We start from the raw sequence: 22,806 nt of genomic DNA on the forward strand, positions 1-22,806 counted from the left end.
TAAAATATCAGATTTATATAGATTATTTAAAATCATGGACATATCTATGCTTTGTGACTGATCGTTATCGGCTTCATTAGAATTAAATTGATCTACCAGTTCTTCACCGTAATTATCAAAATTAAGAATGCCTAAATGTTTATTATGCACACAAGGCATTCTGCAGTCTTGACATTCAAAGCAACTAAGACTTCGTAAAGCTATTATTTTTCTTTGATCAGCAGTCCACATAACTTGATGAACTTGCAGCGTTCCCTTAAATCTAGGAATATTATGGGGGAACTTCTTTTGTATGATGTCATTCTCTGTTATTATGTCAAAATGTACGTTTTGTATATTTTTAATTATAACAGTCGCAAAATCTTTGAATGAACCAACATCTCCACCGTATTTTACAAAATTGTCTGCAGTCCGTTTGATAACTGCGCCTATGCCATCTGGGGCACCTTTCCCATGGCCAGATTCTTGAAAATTCCACGTCACTTTATTAATAGTTGGAATAGTATCTTTTAACTTTGTTATCATATAAAAAATATTTTTATTTCTGTATTGGCTAGACGGTGAATCAGATAAAAAATGGACAACATTATATGTCACTAGCCCATAAGCCATCTTTAAAATAGGACATAAGTGAGCCCATACGGCTCCAGCGTCATGTTTTAAACAGTCACTCATTGTACAAAAAGATTTTGTTTGAAAGGTACCCTGTCTGTTTTTATAGTAGAGAACTCCTGTATGTAAGGACACTTGTTCACGACTTCCTCCAAAGTGAAAGGATTGTATCTCTTGATTATATTTTAAGCTGTAATTCTCACTGAAATCTATATGAACTAATATCTCGTTGTCTTTTAAATTTTCTTTTAATTGTTTTATAACTTCATACTGTACTGTAATGTTTAGATTGTGTTTGAGGAATGGATCTAACATTGACTCTAATTTATAAATGATATCGCGCGGAGAATTTTCAAATTTTTTTTTTGTAGTAACTTTTTTAATTTTTTGGACTCCATTTTTTGCTAAATATGGTTTTTTATCTACAATCCACTGATAAAACTTAATTGTTTTGGTATTTTGAAATTCATGATAATTTAAAACTTTACTTACGCATATAGTGCACGTGCGTTCAAGACATGTTTGCTTTATATCACAACAAAGACTTTTAATAACGTCTGTTCCAGTAGTTTCAGTAATGATTTCTGAAGATTTTAAAGACTTAATTAGAAGATTTACGTTGGAATGTAGTTTGCACTGACATGTGTCTCGATCGGGATTAGGAAAAACCACCCAAAAGGGTCTATGTTTGCAAAATGTTGAATAGCTTATACTACTTTGTTCTTTCAAAAACTTCTTATGCAAATTTTTTAAATTATCTGTCAGGTACCGCTTCTGTTTCTTCACCCCTCCCTTTTTTATAAATTCTTTCTTCCCCGCAGCAACTATACTATTTACGTCTTCTTCAAAAAAATAATGAATCTGATTTATGAATGACTGTTTTTTTTCTATTTTAATGTCCTTATTTCTTCGAACAAATGGCAATTTATGAAGCAGCTTATATTTTCTCAATCTTTCTTCATTGATAATCTGTTCTGCGAAATGTCTCTTTTTCTTTTTGGAAATCGTTTTGTATCTGTCTTGTACTTGTTGCAATATACTTTCATTAAAAAGCAGTTGTTTTTTTACTACTTCTTTCTGTTCTGGTTGTATATAAGTCAAAACTTCTTCAACTTTTTTTTCAATAGAATCAAATTCCGGTTGAGTTATGTTACTTTGTTTACGCAAAGCATCCTTTTCTCTTTTTAATTTACTAATTTCTTCTTTCAGCTTTTTTACCGTCTTCATGTGATTGTAGCGCATGCGCCTTATTGCATTATTGAACTTAGGTAGTCTAATATTTAGATTATTTGGATTTGAAGACGGTCCTGGTTCAGCAAAAATCAAGGGATCCGGTCTTGATAGGCCTGGATTAACAGTGGTCTCCGAGTCACTTTCTGGAGGTGAGTTTTCTATTATTATTTTTTGTATTTTTTTCTGTTCTTCCTTCTTTTTTAAATAGGTTTGTGTGTTTTTTCTCCACCGTCTTCTTTGTTCTCTTTGTCCTTTAGGAGTCATTTCTTTAATACTACAAACTTTTTTCTTTTCTTTTCTTTCTAGATATCTACTTCTTTCTTTCTCTTTCTGTATAGAATACAGCTCTGGGTCATTTTTTATTTTCATATATTTCTCTCTTTTACGTAGCCTGTCTTTTGCCATTTTTTCTTCTCTTGTTAATTTTTTACGAGTTTTTGCCATTATATTACTGAAATGGATAACGTATGGTATAAACACGATAATCGAGAAAATAATTGATACAAATATACGTTCAAAAACTCAAATACTATTCGTAGCTTTCCTTTACACTTATATTTTCATTTCCTTCCAAATAAGTTCATTACCTTCCAGTAAAAAAATGGACGGTACGGATGTGAATGACATGGAGATGAATGAAAAGTTACAACTTTTTACGGTGGCACGTCGTAGGTTTATATATTAAGACAATCAATTGTAAAACAATATCTAAATTGAATAGAAATGCATGTTTTTTTTTTTAATTTAATACTTTTTATGTTACTGTACCTTGTTAAATCGAAGGAATGTGATGAAGTGATTTATGGACGAAGCATTTATAATTATATGAATATCGTAAACAATTTTAACAGCGCTAGGAGTACGTCTACCTCACTCAGTGGCCTCGGCTGACTGATCGGTATAAACACGTTGTGACTTGCACCGCTCTTAAAGACGTTTAGATCACGTTGTACGTGTTAAGTTTTAAGGTATAGATGGTAATGAATTTTTTTTTGTGACAAATCAAAAAGTATTTATTTCTTTAATTGTACTACGTTAACAGTTTTACTAAAATAATTTATTAATATGTCATGAGTTTATTAATATTATTTTATAGTCATTATAGTTGTTATATGGAAGATTAAGATTTTTTTATTGAAAAACCATCTAGGGTTCCTAGTTGGAAACAGAGAGGAATGATTTTTTAGGGGTATTTTTCCTATTTTTATAATAATCTAATTAATAAAAGTGTAAAATAACAAATACTACTTTTAAAATGATTATGTTCTAAATCGATGAGCTACTAAAATTTAAAATTAATACCTATATTCATAAGCATATTCGCCTGGAAATGCTTTTTGCACGAAACTACGGAATGACCCACCCGTTGATGCTGTTCTATTTAAATTCGCTCTTTTATTTGGCGGCAATTTTATTTTAATGTTGTCCTTAATTTTTTGTAGAATCTTTTGTTTGTACGTTAAATGAATGACGCCGTTTTTATATTAACCAACAATAAAAGTGTAGTTGAAAGGTTATTACAGCAATATGAATTTGCAATAGATTTTTACACCGTAAAAAGAATAATACTTTTAAAAGCATAGACTTTTTATTTACCTTCCGAAAAAAAATTGTGAAAGATTTTTTACATTACACAAACTAAAGTTACGTTGAAAAAAAACATACAATAAATCAAAGTTTATTTCTGACAGATACCACAATGATACAAATGGAAGTAGTCAGTTGAACAAAGACAGTGAACTAAAACCACAATTCAGTTCAGTAGCCGCTTGAAATACCGACGGCCACAGATCACTAAGTTCGACTCTATACTTACGATCGACAATTTGATCCTATTTGTATCATTTTATACCAAATCTATACTACAAATTAATGAGTATATTTTTCGTGCTTGTTTTTTTTTTTAAAAAAAAAAAAGAAAACTATGTGATTTTGGCTGAAAAATATTATTTTAATTTTGCTTAGAATTGATGACCGAAGTTGCAATTATTGGGGAAAACTAGTATTCTAACCTCCTTTGCACTCGGTTATGATTTATACATTAACTATTTTTAATTAATTTTGAATTATTTTTATGTAATTTTTTTTTTTTATTTTATTAAATGTACGTTTAGAGAGTAGTTAAACATTAATTTGTTTTAGTAACACCAAAAACAAAATAAGGACAACAGACGTTTGGTTTTTTCTTTTGAATTTAAGTTCTATAAATGCTTCAAGATTTAACTTAATTATCCTTTGTAGCGCGATTTTCCAGCACCGTCATCAACCTTCTTATTACAACTTCAGTTCCCATTTAAAATAGAATATTTATCTGCTATATTTTATTTGAGCTACCTCCTGCTATCAACGCGCATTTATGTTGATTTTCAATTTTATTTACGTTTAGTTTATGCAATATATTAATTAATTAATTTGGTTAAATAATGGAAAAATAAATACATACAAAATTATTATAAACAAAAATATTAAATTTAATCTAGAAGTTACAAATCTAAATAATTATGGTTTATATCTCAATTCAATATTTAAAATATATGTAATTCCAGGAAATCGAATGGTACCCAGTGTTTTAATTAAGTTAGTCTTAACTTCGTATTCAAAGCTAAGATGGGAATCTTCATTATACCATTATTAAATTATCGGTCTATCTCTAAGATCGTATTTTAATATAAGTTTACCTAAGAGCTTAAACTATTAGTAAATACCTCAAAATTAAAATGGCCTTAATTAAACTATTATCGAACTTTAAATGCTAGGGGAATTTGAACGTGCACAAGGAAATTTCATTTGCAGAACATATCGAAAGTTAATTATTTTTATGTCTCGAATTTTATTCAGTGTTTTTTTTATTTTCATTTATTTTACTAATATTTGTGAATATTTTAAAACTGTTCATTCCAATATATTTTGATAAAATATTACTCACGATATTTACGGTTTGGACTATTCGAAATAATGACATTTTGAGAGGAATGACAATATTTAATCGTAAATCCGCCTTTACAGCTCACTACTATTAAGCAACATCGTGCTGTCATATTACGGGTATGTCATATTTATTCCCTATATTATTTCATTTAAAAACAGAATAGAGTTTTCTTAATTTTTCTTTATTTCTAGTCCATGCATTTTTGTATCTGTCATATTATTTTATACAAAGCTTAATTTTATAAGATCTTAATATAATTACATATATATTTTTTTCTTATATATTGATTAGAACGCGTGTATCTTAATCGATGATTGCGGGTTCAATCCCAGTGAATTTCGTGCCCGAAAGTGAAGAAAATCTTCGTTTGCAAACCTGAATGTGTTTGATTTCAATTACATTCTGCTACACGTGTATCGCTTCTGCTTGGTGCAAAACTTCTTCTCTAAGGGAGAGGAGGTCTTAACCTGACGGACAGACGGCCAGACGGACAGACGGACTGACGGACAGACGGCCAGACGGACAGACGGACAGACGGACAGACGGACAGACGGACAGACGGACAGACGGACAGACGGACAGACGGACTGACAGACAGACTGACACGTGAAAATTTTATAAGAAGCAAGCTTGAACCCCAAGTAAGGATATAGGCTACTTTTCACACCTATAATAAAACGCGAACGAAGCCGCAGGCAACTAGTTTAATACACATTTAAAATTTTATTCCAAGCGATATAAATAAATATGTTCTTAATATTAAAATTACCGAAAGCAGGCATAATGTAAATTACTCCAGAAATACTTTTGGCTGTGAATATTTTCGGAATTTAGACGATAAGGCAGCTTGTATTCCGAGAGCGTCGTTATGAAGCACGAAGGGAAACTCTTATCGCGTTTCGTAAAGTATTGAATTAAATTGAAGGTTATACCAATATACGAGCCAAATGTTCGTTTTTATTTTCACTATGGAATATATTATGATGCTAGGTCTGCACTTACGCAGTTTATACACTCGCATAGAACACAATTTGTACACTTTTATTTGAAGTTACTTGGAAACTGTATTTATAAGAACACTTAAACGGTTTTGAAGATGATGATATAGTCAGATTGACCAATTTTTTTGCTTAATAAATATTTCATTTTATCTGAACATTGAAATTTAAATTATGTATTGATATAAAAATTATATTTAAGTAGAATATATATTATATTCTACTTAAATATCCAAATTTCATCTAGATCTTTACAGCGATTTAAGCTTGAAGAGGATCAGACAGATTTTGCATTTATAATATTAGTATACATAGATGTTATTATAATACGTATACAACGTATGAATAATTTTTTTATGCGATATGTGGTAAACGTGCAGGAGGCTCACCTGTGGAAAGTGACTATCACCGCCCATGGACAATGTGATTATTTTTATTTTGCACGTGAAATTTGCGAGATATTCCCGGCATATATGAAAGTAACAAAACAAATACATACTGTTCTAATTATTACATTTAAATCTTGTTTGCTGTGTTAACCTGTGAGTGGTTCTGTGATTCTTTGATTGTACTACTTATGTTATATTTTGTGTAATTGCGAAATGTAATACTGGTGAAGAAAAACGAGAAAAAAATATATCCGGGTGTGCTGGAAGAAATATTTTGAAGGGAGCAGAGTTTTTATATTAATTTCACTTGACGTTGTTCTATAATTATCTATGTTTATTAAGTGCTAAATGAATGAAATAAAATTAAACTAACATCTTAGAACGTTCGATAGGAGTAAATGTGTGGCTTGGTAATTATTGTATGTATTTATTTAAAAAATATAATTTTATAAAGTGGGAACGTTTGACCATAAGACATTTTGGTCATACCAGAGACGATAACGTCTTTCAATTGACTCGTGAGACGCAAGGCTTGATTTGGATGTTGATGATATGAATCAAGTTGATGGGCGCAATAATTCGAAGTGACTTTTCCATAATTATGTCCGCTATAATTATTTTAAATATATATAAAAATCAAGAACTTTTTTGAAATACACATAATTTAAATTATCACATAGCGAGCTTGGGCTAATGAATCACGTAAATAAAAGCCAATTACAATTATTTTTTTAATCGCATAAGCTGATAATGATGGCCAGCAGTGCAATTCTGTAAGAATTCACTTCGTATCTCACTCGTGAAATACTTACAACCGACTTACGGTGATACGCCCTTTTGAATCGTGCTTCCTATACATTTTTTAATAATTTTATTGTCAATGGTGCATATCACATATATTATGTGTTATTTGTATCGATTTTTTATCATTGTTTTATATTGTATGCTTTCAGATTTTTCTTTACTTCTCATCTTTCGTCATCATATTCCTAAGAGCATTTTGCTGATTTCACATATAATACTAACATTTAATACGTGATTCTTATTTGTCAATAAGTTAAGATTTTATAGAATACATTTCGTAACCCTTGTTATTTCCACTGTCACGAATTATCTAATTTCAACTTTCTAACAACTGCTACTACTATCTAACAATAATACAATATACATTTATTTAAATCTATTTAATTTCAGATAACTTAACATCTTTCGAGTGCATAAAAGAAAAGTAATTTATAAACTTACGTATTTTTAAATTGAAATCTAAATTGAAAGAGTGAAATGAAAATCGGAGTGAAATGTCACAAATAAATTACTCTGTAAATGGAACAATTTAATTTTGAAGTTTTTCGATGTATATTATTTTTTTATTTCATTATTATGTATTTAAAAAAAAATCCTACTTCATTGAGTTGTGTTTTGAAAGGGTAATTGGCAAGCGTTAGCAAGAGCCGGGCGTGGTACAGACATTTAAATACGAGGTCTCGCTGACCAAGCTTTTCATAACAGCTAAATGAGCCCCAAACGAAATATATTTATCAAATTATTTATTTAGTATTTTTCTTACAGTATCTTTTAAGCGAGAGTTTTCAAGGTTTCAAATCTCGGGGCCTGTAATGAAACTACAAATCAGGCCCATAGAAAGTTATTAAGGTTTTGCTTCGAGTAATTCTCAGTAAAAGTCCGGAGTTTGGTAGTGTTACACTTATATGCTTCGTGAAGCAAGTAAAGTTTCAGCCCTAAGGGGCAAGGTGACTTTAGAGTCGGTCGTCTCGGATTTCCATTGCATTGGACTATGTTAGTGAACGACAAGAGGATACCTTCCATACGTTTTGTTCACTTATTTATGCAATGGAGTATTGAATTAGGAGGATGTCATCTTAGTCACTTTTTTGTGACGTCCTCAATGTGTTATTGAGGACGTCACAAAAAATTTAAACTTCAAAGGTTTTTGCGACGATAAACCGAAAAAATGTATTTTACAATTTTTTCGATATAATTATTACAGGAAGCAGAGCGATGCGCTGCTTATTATTGACCAGTTATATACACGTTATAAGCATCACTTTTATGTACCTAAATGTCAAATTCAGAATAAAATTTAGACTACACTCATGAAATATTTCCATATTTTTATTTATTTTTTACTTATCTTTCCATATCTTTACATCTTTCCATTTTTTTCTTGTCCGGAAAACGATTAACCCTCAGTTTAAACAATTGAGTCTATAGAGATGTTATGAGATATTTTTAATTATATTTTATTTTATAAATTTCACTAAAACAGGACTTATAGAAATTTACAGTTAGTGTCTAATAACTTAAAAACGTCGAACAGTTCATTTAAATGACATTACAATAATTGTTAGCGTCAAGTTAATCTGACAATGAAGCCAGGTAAATAGTTCAATGGGTCTAATTAAGTTATTCGGTTTATGATTATTTAGATATTTGAGACTGTCTGACTTGTTTCGACTAGTGTCCATTATACCATAACTAAGGCATGTTTTTTCTATCTTAAGTCAACATTAATTAGCGATATATTGTCATGATTTAGATGTTTCTTTACATTTTATACTAAAATACAAATATTTGCTCGAATTTCACTGCAAAAGATTTTTGAACAATTAAAAATATTGTGGAAAAACCTTTTATAATATAAAGGATATATTTTCATTCCCTGTAAAACTGACAAAAAGATTTAGTTTACGTAATTTGTTTCATCTCTGAAAACATATTTCTAAATCTAAAGCTTCAAGTTTTATGTTAAATACACTAGGTATAATAACCATGTAACTTTATCCGCGTCTAATATATTTTTCCGTAGATACGTTTTCACGTAAATTTTATAATTTATATTCTTATTATATCTTTATACAGGTCCCAAGCTAACTACGTTTCATTTCATCAAAAATAATTCACTAATTTATACGTGACATAGTGACAAAAACTAACAACTTCTCAATTGTGGATGCGCTGTCAAACATAATATCAAAGATTTTACATCCCCTGTAGTAATTGGACTAACATTTTTTTGGATATATAAAAATGATACTAATGAACCTGTGATAGCTTTACATTTCATTTTACACAGCTTGAATAAAGAATATTGCGATTTTTTACATTAATTCCACTTGCAAACTGTAACAAAATAAATACTTGTAGTAGAGTAACTGTTAAATGTTACCTTGAGATCCAATACAAAGCCGAACTACAGAGTAAATTTTTATTAAAGTTAAATTCAAGAAATTAGATAAATATTTAAAAGGCACACAGAATTATAAAAGTGAGCGTAGGAAAATTATGAATTTATTAAACAAACAAAAGTAATGTAAGGATAAATCTGCTGGGAACACTTAGAAAAACTCCTCGCTCAGGTTTACGATGCTATATTTTTGTAGGCCTACGCTTGTTTATCTTCAATATATCGCGATCTTCGTTTCAATCTTACTCATATTTTATGCATATAGATAATAAACAGCATTTACTATTCATAAAGCGTTTCTGTCACGTCGAAAGTTATTCCGCACAATAAATATTGACATAATTCGTGGAAATTGCTTTTGGTCCGATAATGTTTGACAAGAAATCTTTTACAAATCATTCAAGTGACAAACAGGTCATGCCGCAAATAATGGTAATTGTTTTATAAAAGTCAATTGACGAACTCTTAATTCGTAAATGTTTTACTTTGCAATTGCACTGAATATTTAAAATTTAATTTATTATTTGCCTAATCTAACCTACATAACATACTTTATTATTAAAGTAATTGTTTCAAATTATATTTCCTAAAATGAAAATTTGTCTAGGAATTGTAGTTTGTCAAGTTTTCTGTTAAATAATATGATTCATAAAGTCAAAAGAAGTTTGTTTATTTTTATTAAGCTGCCCTAACTAAATAATTACTTAATTAGTTGCTAGTCAAATTATATTTTATAAAGTAAAAATATGTCTGATAATTATTTGTCAAGTGAAATATTTATAGCAACAGTAGTTATTCTTCAAATGAAAATATGATTCAGAACTTTGTCAAAATTATTTAATCATTTGGTTTTTTTTTAAACAAATAATATTACTCCACTTCTTAATTAATGAAATTGAAACTGTTGATAAATAAGTTACACATTTAAAATTTCTCACGACGATAATTTTTTTTCTTTGATATTTCAATATATTTGTCGATTTTAAATAATAATCCAATATTATTTTTTTGCATTGACTTTTTATATAAATCAGTATCATTTATCAGCACCGACTAACCGGCTTATGATATCAACGTACACCTTCATCTATAATCCACAGACTAAAATTGGATGACGTTTCATAATGTAACACACTGGGAACCAATTCACAATCTACAATTTCTATAGTGTTGTACCCGTTCAAAGTGTCATTATTTTTAGTAAGCCAACAAATATGATCATACGCGTTTTTTTATTATTTGTTACGTGTTATATTAAAAATCCCATTTATACATATTTTGAACCTTGGGGCAAGTCCCTGCCGGCTCTGTAGTAACAATTAAAAGAGGAAAATAAATAAAGGATTTTCATTATTGTTAAATGTACCGGATTCACTTACCTTTATTTATATATCGGGAAATACTCGACATGTTTCAAAAAGATTATAGTTCTCATCATCATGGAGTGAACACAAAACCTTTAATAATAATATTATAACGTTATTTTTTATTCTATTTTATGGAATATGTGGCAAACGAGCAGCATCTGAGGGAAAGTACCATCGACCATGGACATATGCAACCCGAACTCAAATTCTTTTCTTCAATATAGAAGCATAACACTTGCTTATTGATTGACAAATTAGACGCTACCACAGATTCGGAAAAGAAAATACATATTTTTTTTGTCAATTATTTGAATTAGTCTTTTTTGTCAATTTTATTATTTACATATGAGTAGTATAGTCAGTATGAAAAAAATAGCAAGGGGACGATCGTTTCATTCCCAAGGTGTGCTATCAATCATATACTCACTAATTGTTTAATAAGCTTTCGCACACAAGCGTCCCTTAGCAACATTAACAGCCTGTAATTTTCCCACTGCTGGGCTAAAGCCTCCTCTCCCTTTGAAGAAAAGGTTTTTGGAGCATATTACACCACACTGCTCCAATTTCATTGATATTAGACACATGCAGGTTTCCTCACGATGTTTTCCTTTACAGTCGAGCACGATTACATCATCTGTAAAAATGTCAAGTGTCTTACCACATGGTTCATGAGATACAGGCAGATGACAGACCGGACGGACGGACGGACGAACAGCGGAGTCTTAGTAATTGGAATCCATTTTACCCTTTGGACCCCTAAAAAGGCCTTAGTCAGACCTGGGTTACCGCCGGATACTTTTACTTAAAATCAAACATTTACATTAATGTCAAATGATGGTTACTTTACATCTGCTGAAGGTGATGTCTTTTCAAATAAGATCTTTGAGCTTGTGACGTCATATTCGGAGCATTTCTTTATTGGCATATATTTCTTCTATAGTAATGTTTAGAAGAGGTAAAATTTGTTTGTTGGTATGTATCAGGTAATCTCTCTCTCAAAACTACTTAATCAATTCTAAATATGTTTTAACTGATAGAAAGCTACATTATTCCTGAGTGCTTTAAATGCCGTGTTGGTGTAAAATATATTTATATCATATAATTTTCTGTATTTATAAACTGCACTTGGGAAGACGGGTCGGCTCGCTAGTTTTATATATAAGAATAAAGGAACACCTCCATCACAAGACAATAAAATGCACTAACACGTGCGTTTGCATTTTCTATTCTTAGAATTTCATAATTTGATGGAACGTAAAACCCGACAAGACCGGAACGAGATCGAGTTTTCTTAGAAACAGAAGAGTATCATTCCAATGGATTAACATCGATTTTACTAAAAAATAATATAGAAATTCTAGTAACATAATATAGTCAACATTCGAACTTAGGAATTAAGGATCCGTGAAATGTAAGCTACACATTGAATCAATGCGTTGTGTATAATCAATTATAATATGTTTATAAATAGCGTATATTTAAACACAAATATAGGCTTAACGTCGTACATGTTATCCTGGCTTAAATTACCAAGGCTCAATAAAGAACGTATGAAATAATCTCAAAAGAGATTTTATTGGATTTGCCACAATACTTTATAACGAAATCCATGAATAGTACCTACGAGCCTATTTTAACATACATTTATTTCTATTTTAATTTAACGTAAACATTAAAATCTCTCTTTGTTTGCTGAGAGAGTAAAATATAGTACGATGTATTAAATATTTTAATTATCTCTTTTTAATTATTAGCGCTCAAACATGTTGAATATTTTGTATTTAAAGTCTTTGAAATTTGTATTTAATTTAAAAGATATGAGATTAATATTTTGTACATGACGTAATTAAAGTGAGATTAATCTGATCTGTATGTTACGAAATTTTTAATTATAATAAAATATTATTTTAAAATTTCTATAATACAATATACATAATTCTTTACAAGCTATATTTTTGCTTATGAAAACTATCCTTATTGAATTAAGCTTTGATATATAGCTCCTGACAAAATAAAATAACATAAATAATTTCCATTTAAATAATTATTATTTACACAAAATTTTGTACGTCCAACTTTTATTCGACTTAGAATCTGTTTGTATATATTAGTGATTTTGATCCGACTTTTCCCGGAAACAATATCATTTATATACTTAAACAGTTCATTACACGTTACTGTGATATATTATGAGTCATATTTATATCACATTAATCGGGTGTCAATCGCGATAAACTAAATAATAACTCGTGACCACGTTAGAACTAACTAACCGTTCCAAATTGCCGGGTAAATTTAAAATGTTAGCAATACACAAAAATAAAACCTTAATTACGTTTTAAAATTTAATAAAGTAAGTTTTCTTTTTATGGATTACATAAAAAAAGGTATTTTCTTTAATGAAGTAAGTAACCTCTATACAAAGTATTGTTTAAAACCAGCGGCTGAGGTGCGATGCTGAGACAAATTAAATGTTTCTCATTTATTATGTTAGTAAGACATCTTTGTCTATTGAAATAATTTCAACGGTGTTAATGTAATTTTTGTAAATAATATGCGTTCTCAATGAGAGCAACACCAAGAATGCAAAAGGGATATTATTATGAACGTCCTATACATATAGTCATCACATACATAATACATTTTTAATATAAAAAATATAAAAATATAAAAAATATATGTACTTCTCTGTGTTATAAAATAAATATCCGACTTATTTATATGAGAACATTTTTATTGCCTGTGTTTTTTCTATTTGCAAAACAAATACTAATATGAGGCGGGAGATAACAATAATTTCGCATCTCACGCAAATTCTTCGTCAAAAAACGTTTTTATAACGAAAACTACAAAGTTTAAGTACAATCATACACCTACTAGAAGTTGGCTTGCATTCGTGTAAATGAAACGATGCATCAGATTTTTTAATTAACTTTATAGCAGTGTTACATGGAGAAAAATATATTCTGATAAACTAGGCATTAACGTTCATAACCTCAACCGGCGTGCGAATTAATATGCAAAACAAGTGCAAAACATTGATTCCTAGGGAGATTGTATTGTTTAGAAAGTAGACACAGCTAGGGCGGCTTTAATCGACTACAGAGCTGTGTTACAGTCATAAAACGGGTTTTACAGCTTTAGCGTCAACTTTGCTAGCGTCAAACAAACTCCCATCCGCACTGATCACAAATATTAACGTCCCTATATACGTTAAGGAACGCTATAAAGTCGAAACGCACACGGGAGTACGCCACTGATATATCAATATTAAATAATGATTTTGATTATGAAATTGAAAACATAAATTAGAGGACAACGGCCGAAATGTCACTTACCTTTAGCACGCGGCCACGTAACGCACACACACACAAGCGTCAACCACCAAATACATTCATGTTGCACTACGTAGTAATAGTAACTGAACACATGTATACGCGGCACGTGATCAGCTGTTCTTCGCGATAATCAATCGGTGATACGCGCGGGGTATTTTCGGGTGGATAAGTGACGGTGAGGTGTTCAGACGAGTGGTGGAGCGGCCGGCGGCATGACGAGCTCGTGCGGGGCCCGCCGCTCAGGCCGCCTCACTAATCAGTAATCGTTGCCGGGATGGGAGGCTGCGTCGCTCTCCCCTCCCGCCCCTCCTGCCGCGCGTAGCCTACACCCGAATGTCGTAGATGCGCACGTAGGCATCAACTAAAGTATTTTTTTTTTTTTATAAAAAAATACATTCAATATATCGAGAATATAAAGATTCTTAAAAAACTACTTTTAATTTTTTTATTACAGTTATATTATATATAAAAATACTGTGATACTCTAATATTATTATAACATTATAATGATGTATAGACAAAAAATCATTAGTAATATATCCCAGATATATTAAACAAAAACTTCTTCGTATTCTAAAACATATACCACATCTGCAAATTAAGCTACTACCCCATAATCCGTGGTCGGTACTACGGCAAGCCGAATTTTCAGGGGTGACACACACCGATTAAATATTCATTTGCGGATTGTAAATTAGCAAATCCAGTGATAACAGCCCCTAGCGATAAGACGGTACGAGCTGATTCGCCTTAGGATTAACCGTTATGATATCCTTTAAGAATCAAACTATGTACAGTTAGTTTAAATTGAAATGAGTTAGTTGTAAATACAATTATTATATTATATGATTATGTTATTTAAATTTAACCAAAATTAATTAATTATACGATATATTTTTTTTAATAAGTTTTTGTTTTCGAAACAATACATTTTAATTTAAACACTATAATAGTGAAGCAGAATATAATATGTTTAAAATTGCTTTTGAACCAGTTTTAAGTATTTGATAAAATTATTATGCAATATATATATATAATTAATCATTGAACACTATCACGATTCGACGTAGTTAATATTCATAATTCAATCCAATTTAGTTACATCATCAAAACTTAAAGCTAAGTGGTTTAATTGAATTATTAATTTAATATTTCATAGGCGGCCCTGAGTTGACGCGCATGCGCTATACGCAAACGTCAAGTGGCGATCTTAACTTGCCCATCTTTTAAAATGCAACGTACAAGTTACAATCTGAACACAACGTTTGAACTTGCAACTAGTATGACGTACACTAGAAAAGTTATAATTAAATTATTAAAAAAAGAAACATTATTTTTTTTTAAATATTTGTGTGTCGTTTTGATTCTGTTGAATTTATTGGTTGATACAAATGGGCGGGAAACGCTCTTTGCCTCTATATACGAATTTGTACATCACTATCGAGTGAATGTATCTACGTAATAACATTTTAAAATGACTGACTGTACAACGTACAGCCTAATAATGTAACTGGACAAAACTTTCAATACAAATTCCATACGGAACGTAGATGATCACTAAGAAAAGATATTTCAAAATTAATCTCCTAAGGGGATTAAATGCATGAAAGTTTGTATGTAAATACGCCATTTCTGAATGTATTCTGTATAAAAGTAAAAGACCAACTTTATTGTATTTTCTGATGAGATAGTCCATTGGTTACAAGGTTAGTATATTATATGATGCTAGGGATTACTTGGTGGTAGGGCTTTACGCTAGCCCGTCTGGGTAGGTGCCACCCACTCATCAGATATTCTACTGCTAATCAGCAGTACCTAGTATTGTTGTGTTCAGGTTTGAAGGGCGAGTGAGCCAGTGTGACTTACAGGCACAAGGGACATAACATCTTAGTTCCCAAGGTAGGTGGCGCATTGGCGGTGTGAGGAATGATTAATATTTCTTATAGCGCCATTGTCTATGAGTGGTGGTGACCACTGAACATCAGGTGGCCTATTTGCTCGTCCACCTATCTATATAATAAAAAAAGATATGAGTTAATGACAAAATAGTCTTTACACTGGTTAAGTTTTCAAATGTGGTATAATAAGTACGTATGCATGTATATGCATGTGTTGACTGTTGAGGAGGGCGTCTCAGTAAAAAACGTATCATATTTTTTAATGACATAAGAAGTGTCAGTAAATTTAAATCGTAATTTAAATATTTATTTAAGACTATTTTTATTAATTAGTGTTCATTTAGAGTGGAAATGACAATTCCAGTTCTCTTTTTAAATTAAATAAGGAAATAAAGCATGAATATTGCAATTGTCGAATCTCTGTTTTAGGTTTGTATTAGTCAGCAATTAGTATTAGTATTGTAAAACTTATTTGTTATTAACAAAATTAAACTCTGTTTTAAATGAATCAAATTGTATAATGCTTTGAAAAACCCATGACCTTATGTGTATAAACAATAGTTTACGACCGACGCTCTTAATAAACGAGGGAACCAAATGATGAATGAAATAAAACGCGTTATAATGATTGTATTGTTCTTTAAAATAGCATGGACATGATCTAGCTAGTGCGATATAGTAACATCAAAAAGTAATAAGTGCACTCTATCGATATTGTAGTAATCGTACGATATAAGTAAATAGTTATTATTAAAGCCCATTATAACCTCTTTGGTTCTGAACGTAATGGTAGTATTCTTTTTTTTTTATTGAAAACTCTATTAATAAAAAAGTATCCTAACCTTTCGTTTTATAGCTATTGAATATTGCAAAAGCAATCTTTTTTAATATTCGTACTTCCATGACTACACGAAGCACTTGGCTAACCCAAAACCATTGACATATTTATTACCTTTACAACATGTCCCCAAAGTTTGACATATTTGTTCAATCTAGAAATTTTACATAAGTATTGAAATTTGGTAGTATACAATAGTAGTGGTAGTATACAATATTAATCAATACTTATTGACAAATTTGTTCTGATTGAATATCAAGGCACTGTCAAAACTGACAAGTCAAGAAAGCTGACATTAAGAACATAGGTATATTTTATAACTTAAGAAAGGATTTTTGATACTTAAACTTTAAGTGGGAGAAATGAAAGGACAACAGTATATGAATTTCCCATACGAAGTCTGAAAAAGCAGCTTGTATTTTAAAAAAAATCGTTATATTATTGTTATTGAAGACAATATGAGAGCGACAATAATATTTTCATAGGCTAGCACAATGGTTATATACTATTTTTACTTTTAAAAATAATATAAAAATGGAGTTTAATATGTATATGAGTATGTATGTGAGTGAGTGTGAGTGAGTATTAGTGTATGGTAACTTTCATATTAATCGGTTCCACAAAAGTTAGTACATACACACATTTTTTCATGGAAGTTTTTGTACTATACAATTGGCTGTATCTCGTCACTACATAGCGCTGCAGCATCCTCTTCTACACAGGTCAACGTGAGTTCAACCGATCGCTATGACAATTGATACAATACACAGGCAGGACAACGTCTGCCGGGACAATACTAGCAAGTATTATAACGTATATTGCCAGTTGGTTTTGTATCAAGTTCTAATTAACACAAGGAGAGCCGAATTTAGTAAAATTATATAATCCCAATAAGCTATATACTAAGAAAGAACTAATATTTTTACCTTAATTGCACTTCCTTAAGCAATTAGGTTTCTAAACTACTTATTTATTGAGAGTAATCGACACTCCGGACGGTTTAAGAACAAACAGTCGGCACAACTCGCGCCGAGTGAACGAAACGAACGAACGAACTAAGAACAAAAGTTATATTTTTTGCTTTAATTGTTTTCAGCGGGTCTCTCGAAGTTAATAATACTTAATACATCATATTTATAACACGACATTTATTTTCAAGCAAAACCTTAAACTAAGTAGTCGAGAAAAATAACAGTGTTTCTGCTGTACGAACCGAGACGTCCGGTCAAGCACTACTAAATCCGGTCAAGTGCTACCGAGGTTTCATGTGCTTAATTTCATATAGTACTTTGTTTGTTTTATGGTATATGTAGCCGAGCACCGCTACCTGCTGGTATGTGATCAACATCACTCATAGACATTGGCGCCGATGTTAAGAAATATTAACCATTCCTTACGTAACCAAAGCGCCACCAACCCAAAATGTTAGGTCTGTTGAACCCTATAGTTATATTATAACTCGGCACTCTAGCCCTACAAACTGGAACATAACAATACTGAGCATTGTGCACATGAAGTTCCAACACATTTATTCCAACATGCACAGAAGCTGCTTCTATATAACTACAACCTACTCCAATTCGATCTTAATCCAGTTGATCCCATGGTTGGCTGCGCATTCATGATGTAAATATAAAGTAGAGCAATATTGATGGACTATCAGTAAGCGCATCAGCTTGCCTGGCTTCCTAAACAAAGGTGAGAGTTTCGCGATTTTTTTTATACCAAATAGAGCAAGCACTACCTAAAAATAACTCTTGAACTGAATTATTGCGTAACATTGTTTGTTCAAATGCATGACTTTTATTTAATAAAATGGAAGTTTTATATAATATAACATTTCCGATGTCGACACAAGTGTCGCTCAAGAGGTTAGTAATTTATATATTATATATATAAAAGCGATATACCCCTCACTGATTAATAACGAAATTTCAGAAACTATAAGAACTACAAACTTGAAATTTGGCACTAGATACCTTATGGGGTTTAGACATCCGCTAAGAATGGATTTTACGAAACTCTAAAACAGGGGTTGGAAGTTTGTGTTTTATAAATTTGGCGCGGGTACATATATACACACGGGTGGGTACATATCTCTTCACGCATAAACCGCTTATTTGTTATGGAGATGGCTAAGTCCCGAGGAAGTACATAGAGTCCTTTTTTTAATTCACAAAAGTTTAGTTTTTGTTTTTAATTTTCACGCGGAAAAAACCGCTGGTTCAGCTGGTATGTATACATATAAATATCAAGCATATAGTAATATAATTATATTACACTCTTCTGGAACACTCTAAAATGTTGAAAAACAGAAATTTGTTTTATAAACATAATTAGGTCAAACTTGTAAAATATTATTATTTTGCCAAATAAAATATAATGTCTGCAGGGTACGGAATTTTAGCTCGAAAGGCGATGGTTGTGGAGCGAAACACGATTCCTCCCTGGTGAGGTTGTGGGAGGCCCATTGTTGGCAGGTAGGGAGGTCGGGTCTATTTAACCTTTTTAAAAGGATAGGGTCGTATAGACAGCCCTTAAGAGTGATACGATTTTTACGTCACTGTCATATTTACAGGACTTCTTACGTAGTATGAACATTTCTTCTAACATTGGTGTAATTTTTCAAATATTTTTTACACGGGATCCTTTCTGCATTTGTTCCTAGGCTCCTCGAAAAAATCACTCTTGTAATACATACAATATTTTGTAAGAATATTTTGAAAGAAACTGGTGGTAGGGCTTTGTGCAAGCCCGTCTGGGTAGATACCACCCACTCATCAGATATTCTAGCGCCAAATAACAGTACTCTGTATTGTTGTGTTCCGGCTAGAAGAGTGAGTGAACCAGTGTAATCACAGGCACAAGGGACATAACATCTTAGTTCCCGAGGTTGGTGGCGCATAGGTGATGTAAGGAATGGTTAATATTTCTTACAGCGCCTTTGTCTATGGGCGGTGGTGACCACTTACCATCAGGTGGCCCATATGCTCGTCCGCCAACCAATGCCATAAAAAAAAAAGAATTAATTACTATTGTATTAAAAGCTTATGCTATAAACACAAAACCCTGTCATATTTCCACTGGTGACAGTAGGGTTCATATCTCGCCTAGAGGATCAAATGCTGCTAGCATTCTTCCGGCCATTAAGGGCCAAGGCTAACCGTAATGTAATTGTTATGAACGTATAAAAAGAAAATTAAACAAAAAAGTGAAGTAAAGTGTTCATTTTTCTGGCACAAATAATACCGACCACTTCGATCTAAAGGCTTGCTCATAAGGATGCTGATCTCGAGGTCTTTAGGTCGAACACCAGGTTAGGTTAATAAAATATAATTGTGTTTTTGTGACCAGAAATTCTTATTGTTATCTTATTAGCAGCCCAAATTTTGGGAATTCGCCTTTTGTAACAATCATTAGGCCACTTTCGTTCCTGGATTATAAGAAAAATGTAACAGAAAGAGCATCTGTGTGTGCATACACTCTAGCACGAGAATATCTCCAGCGTATTTGGCTATTCTATGTTGACAATGATCGATGTCACCGAAATCGATCCGAAGGTCGTTTATAATAACAAAAGTTATGCCCATCCATTAATATGTAATAATTTCATTATTATATTAATGCAAAATATTTCAGTCCAATTAGAACAAAAACAAACAAACGTGTAATAGTGTTCACAAGTTTTAGCCTTCGTAAGTTACTAAAGATTAAATTCTCAGATCACTGATGAGAAAGTCTTAGTTAATACCTAAATACCCGCATGTACAAAGCTGTATAGAGCTCCGAGTTAATCTTAGAAACAAGGCTAAACAAATAACCAAGAGCGCTAATTTAAACGCAAATATCTAATTTAACAAAAAAAATCTTCAATACGTTTTACGTGATATAATACTTCATTACGTTTCGTATAGAAAGAGATTGCGAACAATATTACTAAAAGAAAAATCCACACAAAATTATATAAAAAAATCTTAATATATTCATTGATGCACGAAATGGTACAAAATCCTGACAGATCGAAAATAGTTATCGATACGTTTAGAATAGGCAGAGGACCTTAGTCCTTAAATCGAATGTAAAGATAGACGTGAATGATTGAACAGAGACAGACACCAACGCAATTCCGTTACAGACCCTTGGGTACGGAACCCAGAGAACAACTTAATCAATCAAGTCATGAGTTACCTTACAGGTTACTAATGGCTCACATACAACATATTTTACAAAATACATGTAAATGATTATTTTAAATTGTAATGTGTATATAAATTAAAATAAAATAATTAATTATGCTAAAATAATTTAAGCCAATGTTAGAAAACCATTTAAAATACCTATGTTGTATCTATAATATGTATTTTACATATGATTTATTTAAATCAACAAAAACTTATAATAAAGGTAATAGTGGGGCTCCCGCGAAACTTCGCGTTCAATCAAAAGATTTTTTAGGAAGTTCGAAACCTATGACAGTTATTGTTTTGATTTCTTATCATTGTGAAAAAATGATGAAACCTCTTTTAAATATTTTTTTTTAATATCAGATAGTTACACATTAGTTCAGTTAGAATGTTTACGTTTTAATTTATTTTCTTTTACAGCCGTTGTCTAAAATTAATTCTTTGTTAAATCGTAACAACTTATTCAATTTCCATCAAGAATCCTCTTTAATTTTCTGCACATATACGGCTGAAGCTCTTCAAAATGAGAATATATTCGATTATTTATATGCAGCCATCGTCCCATAATCACTGGGACAAAAATCGGCTAACGCTATTAATATATAAGATATAATTTCTGCTCATTAAACAACCGAAATCCAAGCAGAAAATATTTTATTCCAGATTAAATATAATGTGAGTTGGCTCGAAGTGTATTCTTTGGACACTATGACAGTAAAATATTAAGTTCGAAGTTCAGTGCAACGTTTTATATGTAATATTTCGTAAAACTATACGGTATAGTTGGTGGGCCTTTGTACTGGGTTACCTACCCACCAGATATCAACAGATATTCTACCTCCAAACAGAAATACTTTTTGTGTTCCGGTAAGAAAGGTGAGTAAGCCAGTATAACTACAGGTGCAAGGGATATTTCATCTTAGCTCCCAAGGTTGGTGGCATATTACTGTTGGAAGGAATGGTTAATATTTCTTGCAGCGCCAAGATCTATAGGAGGTGGTGGTTCACTTACTATCAGGTTGACTCAATAAAATTTCGCTTCTATCACGCGTACTAAGTTCCGCTTTAATTATAAATCGGACCAATTATGGTGTAAAAATTGAAAAAAATATATTTGCACATTTTCTTAAATCAAAGATAATAATTTACTGTTAAAACATTGTAAACACTAGACAGTTTAAGTATAGGAAAACACATACTCGCAACGTGATTGGCTTACTACCTAAGCAAAGGACCGTGAAGTTCCTAAGGTGCGATCATTAGTAATCGTTAGTGGCGTAACTTTGTTTAGGTGCCAGTGATTAATCACTGTCTTTGACAGATCCTATATCAACATACTTTGAAGGACGTGGTTGGAAAAAACGTACGAGTTACCTAAAAGGGTAAAATGTTTTTTGTATTGTGTGTTACAATGTTCTTGTTAGAATTTTAGAAATAATTCACAAAAATATACAGCAGTCTTATAAATTAAATTATTAAAAAAATAAAAAATGAACAGCCCACTGGTGTTTCTAAGATGGAGAAATATCTTTTCCTTATGAAGAATAATTATAGTTGAGATAGCTCCGTGGTTTACACACGTAAATGTTAGCTAAATAGTGTGAGTTCAAAGTCGGGCAAGGATTGAGTTCCCTTATGCGCATATTACGCTTACAAATCAAATATCGTGTGGAAGCCTCCAAGTGTCAGGTGTAGAATAACCTCATACCTTTTCCTCGAGCGAGAAGTTGTTGGGACAGTTTCTACTCATTTTGAATACATACGAATAATAGTTGGGTTTTAAACAATAAAATTTAAATAGAATATGTTTTATAT

The 22,806-nt window shown here is 31.4% G+C and overlaps 1 protein-coding gene across 5 annotated transcripts in view; it reads right to left on the reverse strand.

Annotated features, from left to right (window-relative positions):
• Positions 1-14,303, reverse strand: part of LOC125070427 (Down syndrome cell adhesion molecule-like protein Dscam2) — a 214,968-nt gene extending 200,665 nt beyond the window's left edge. For all 5 annotated transcript variants that reach the window (XM_047680300.1, XM_047680302.1, XM_047680301.1 and 2 more), the window contains exon 1: positions 14,072-14,303. The gene's annotated coding sequence lies outside the window, so the exon portion shown is untranslated. The remainder of the gene's footprint in view (positions 1-14,071) is intronic.
• Between the last annotated feature and the right edge of the window lie 8,503 nt (positions 14,304-22,806).

The sequence above is a fragment of the Vanessa atalanta genome, chromosome 17 (assembly GCF_905147765.1).
Source record: "Vanessa atalanta chromosome 17, ilVanAtal1.2, whole genome shotgun sequence".
NCBI classification, from domain to species: domain Eukaryota; kingdom Metazoa; phylum Arthropoda; class Insecta; order Lepidoptera; family Nymphalidae; genus Vanessa; species Vanessa atalanta.